The following is a 4,629-nucleotide window of genomic DNA, read 5'->3' on the forward strand; positions in this document are numbered from 1 at the left end:
GGCCCTCAAGGTGGGCAGGGACAGGGTCCCAACTGTCTGCAGTGCAGGTGGGGAACAGGTGACCGCCACGGTCCCTTCTGCCCCGGGCAAGCATGTGTCAGCTCCCCTCTGGGCAGGGGCTCAGGACCAGGCAGGAGCTGGTCCTGGTGGGGCTCAGCTCTGCAGCACCAACTCCCTGCTCTGCGATGGGCAGCCAGCTCCGCTGCCCACGGAGAGCCGCTGGGCTGTGCGGGTGATGGGCCTGCCAAACCAGCACAGGGTTTGCAAGAAGCCCTGGACACTTCTGGCTTTGGCACTTCAGGTGTTCTCCTGAGCTGCCATGTGCTCTGGGAAGGGGTTGGTGCTGCTCCTCACCTCTCACCTTTGCAGCAGGGTGAGTCTCTTGCATCTCCCTCGTGCCGTGTGGGTTACCTGGGGTGAGGTAGGCAGGCCTGATGCCCTGCCTGCCAGCCTGCCAGCTGTGGCATGTGGCACAGCAGCTGAGCGTGGCACAACCAGCCCTAAAAGGGTGGCTGCACCTCTGCAGCGAGTAGTGTGTGCACGGCGTGGGTCCCTGAGCCGGGCGGCAGGCTGTCTCTCCTGAGAAGCAGCTGGGTTTGCCAGCCAGCCAGCTTCAGTACTTCGTGCTGCTTTTTTCAAAGCTGTGCCTCTGCCAGAGACAGTGCTAGGTTTGAGAGTGAGCAGTTAATTTAGGATAACTTAGAGCGCTTGTACTCCTTTTCCTCCAACTTTCTCGGATCAGACAGCAGCTGAGCACTGACCGACCCAGTGCCTGGTGTTAGTGGTGACAGCTAGGTTTTGATAGCTAGAGTGATGGCAGCGAGGGGCTGTGTTGTCAATGTCACTGAACGCAGCAAGGGTGAGGGGCTCCAGCTGCGGCACAGGATGAGGCACAGCTGGCAAGGTGGCTTCAGGCCACTTGTGAAATCACCCAATTTTTAATTTATTTCTTTTCCCCCTGCCCTGAGTAGTAATCACATATGTAACCACCCAGCCACTACTCGAGTCCTTTTTGCCCTCCTTCACTCATGGCACTGTGTCCTGGCTGCTCAAGCACTGGAGAACAACTGCTGGCTTTGCTCCCGCAGGACTGCAAGGATCTGAGGTTATTCTCAACACTCCTGGACCACTTCAGTCAAAAAGGTTTCCACCTCATTTTGAAACCAAAGCCTGGGAAGTGAGGGGAGACCTGAGTGGTACATCTGCTGATAAAGGTGCTGCCAAGGTACCACATGAGTGTCTCTGGGGCATTTTGGCCAGAGGAGCCAACAGTGCAGGGACAGAGGGCTCAGCAGGGACTGTTCAGCTGCACATATCTGCACTCTTGCAAGAGGGTTCACTCCCTCCAGCACGTTGCAGTACTGTATCATGGACAGAATTGCACCATGTTGTGTTACAGACTGTAAATGATTGTATTATAGCCTAGTTTGTACATACAGAAGCCGTAGTGACCTTTGGTATGGGTTAGGGACAGGTGTGTTCTTGGCAGTGAGGCAGGTCAGGCGCAGAGACGCTGTGGGTAGTCTCATGTTGTGATCCAGGGCATTAAACGATTCCAACCTACTCCGGTCCACTCCCCACCAGTCTCCTCTCTTTCTATAGTGCCTTTTGTAGATACAGCTAAACACACATCATGCAATACAATGAACAGAACCAGTCAAAGGTGGTATTTTGTTGTTTTTGTTTTTTCCAAAGTGCAACTGATTGTGTAAAGAAATCCAAGATTAACTGTTGCCTATTGAAAAATGCAAGAGCATTTCAGCTTTGATGTAATGGTAGGGTAGTACAAAATCAACTCATGTTTGAGCCTGGCTTCTCAGCAACAAGTGGCAGGAGGGGCAGGAGGGGGAAGGAGCTGTTGCCATGTGCCCTTTCTGCTGTAGCCAATTTACATGTTGGTTTTTGCCCCTTCTGTTACTGATGCTGGTCAATGTTGTTTAAATAACTGTACTATATTTTGTGAAAAGCTGAAGAAATTCTATTCAAAGAGAAGTATCAAGATTAGTTATTTATGAGGACAAAAAAAAATAGCGTGTGTTGTTTTCTTTGCTTCTGCTGCTGTTAGAATATTAATTACCATAAAAACTTAGCTGTGGGGGAGATGGGGAGGCACGTGCTGGAGGACTGTGCAGGGCTGTTATCACTGGGGATCGTGGGGAACTGGTGAGGCAATTACACTTGCATGGCACAGGAATAGGATGTTCCATGTGCACAAACCCCACACGGTGCTGCCCTCAGGATGTCACATGCCTGTGCCCTCACTGGTGGTGTGCCATGGACCCCCATGGGAGATGGAACAGGTTCAGTCCTAGGGACAGCCGTGCTGCTGGCTGTGCCCCTGACCTTGCTGACAGTGTGTTTCCTTGACAGGCCAAGGTCATGCCTTGCTGGTAAAAGAGGGTTAACTATCAACTTTTATTGACGTACTGCAGTTTGCGCAGTATCAGTCCCTCACCCTGCACTGAGATCAGGCCCTGAAGAGGTGCCCTTTGATACTCTTCAGGCCAAGCAGATGACAGCTCTTAGCCAAGCAGGATGCTACACACCGATTTGGGTGTCCGTGTTGCCATCTGCTGTGCACTCTTGCCTGTTGGGAGGAGCACTTAGGAGGGACAGCAAAGGGTTAAGGCTGGCTCCCTGGTGACTAATGGTGCAGGACTCTGCTATCTAGTTAGGTGTGTAGGCACACACCAGGTCCCACTAGATAGGATCTCTTACCTGGAAGCAGCATTCCAGCACCCAGCGATACAGCCCCACAGCCTGACTCACCTGATTCCTCTCAGCATCGGGTTCTTCTCGAGTAGCTGTGGACTGCCTGCTTTCCAAAGTAACTCCAGCACTTTACTGGCAGCCTTGTCATCCTCATCTCCAGGAAGCTGGCCGGTTCTCAGTAAACAGGCAGTGTTGCCATGCACCACCTACCTCAAGCCACTGTTTCCGTCCAAGCAAGGGAAGGGCCTTTACTGCAGACAGCCACCTGAAGCACCTGCAGGACTCTGCTCCTGTGAGCAGCGTGTGATTGCACACAGCCCAGCCTAAGGCTTCAGGTGGTGCCTCTCCTGTGCTCTCCGTATTCCACATGGTCAGCTTAGGCCATCCTCGAGGCAGTCACTGGCTTCTCTGGGGTTGGACAGTGCAAATGCAGCACGATTTCAGGGTGGGTGGCCTGGGGAATGACAGTGTTTGGTGGCATGGGCACCACATGGCCTTTCAAATGGGTTTTAATATCATAGAGCAGAAGCCAAAGTAATTATTTCACCTAGAAAATGCCTTGTCTACAAAGGCAGCCCGAGACTTCTAATCGTAAGACAAACAGGCCCATGCTCAGCCAGTTAAGTACTCTTGCTAGCCAGTCACTGGAGGGTGGGGGCGGTGGGGGGCAGGGAGTGTTAGTAAGTGCACTACAGTCACTTGGGCAGCACCCTGTAATTCACTGTATGTTGTCAAACAACTTACTTGGTGCAAGTGTAGTTTTCCCTGATAACAATATGAACTCCAGTCCTATGTAACACTCCTGCACTATAGTGCTGTGGGAAATCCCACAGGACTTGGATTTCCAGGGGCTGCAGCCTGCCCAGTGCAGAGCTGTAAACACAGCAGCTCACTCTGCCCTGAGCACACCTGCCAATCCCCTGTGCGAGCGCTTGCCTCAATTGCTCGTGTCCATTTCTGCTTGCTCAGGTTATGCTTGATGCCTATACTCTTACCCAGAAGCAATGGTCTTGACATTTATTCCATCCCTGAAGTGCGTGTCCTCTTAACTGCCAAACCCACACTGAAGTAGTTCTCATAAAATTCCCTTGGAAACAAAATACACCGTCCCTGTACACAAAGGGAAAGGGCTGCTGAAGCCCAGAGGCATCATGCAGCCCACGAACTCCATGGCTTTCTGCCCTGCTGACCACTAACACATGCTGCTCCTGTTATTCTTGTTGGTGCTCACATTAGTCTTGCTGGGCCATGACACAACTATTGTCTCTGCAAACAGCATTTACTGCCAGATGGGGAGTGCTGCCCTGGAACTGAAGGCAGGCAGAGGTCACCTCAACATAGATTAAATATTATTCAGCTGTTGGGTTAAGAAAAACAAGGTACATTGATCTTGTAGCTGCTTGCTCTACCCTGGGAGCAGAGGTAGGTAACGGTCTCTGTCCTTCTAATATCCTAACCATGACTGTAGCTTTTCTTTTGCCTGAGAAAAGTGCTACCAACATATAAAGAATAGTGCAAGTTGGAGGGTATCCACCCTGTCCCCAGTTCATCATCCAACCACCTAAACGTAATTCCTTCTTGAAACACTATCACTGCTCATCCCTCCAAAAGGGAGCTGTATTACTTTTTTATTGTTTAGCTAAGAAACACACCAGCTGTGTTTTCCAGAATCTAACTCTTTCGGGGGGACCAGAACGTTAAATGGAATTGCTACTTTTCCTCTCTTAAGATGCCTGAGTTGTAGTTCAGCCTGGCTTGGCATTTGCTGAACAGATCAACAGATCCCATTGACAGTGTGCTCTGGGCTACAGTAAAACTAAAGCCAGGTAAGATTCAAAGCAGAATTAAGTAAGTTCAGAGCAGCAGTCTCCTGCAGCCATCAGCTTGAGTTGTCATTCACCTGGCATCCAGATCAGC

The sequence above is a fragment of the Acanthisitta chloris genome, unplaced genomic scaffold (assembly GCF_000695815.1).
Source record: "Acanthisitta chloris isolate BGI_N310 unplaced genomic scaffold, ASM69581v1 scaffold18544, whole genome shotgun sequence".
NCBI classification, from domain to species: domain Eukaryota; kingdom Metazoa; phylum Chordata; class Aves; order Passeriformes; family Acanthisittidae; genus Acanthisitta; species Acanthisitta chloris.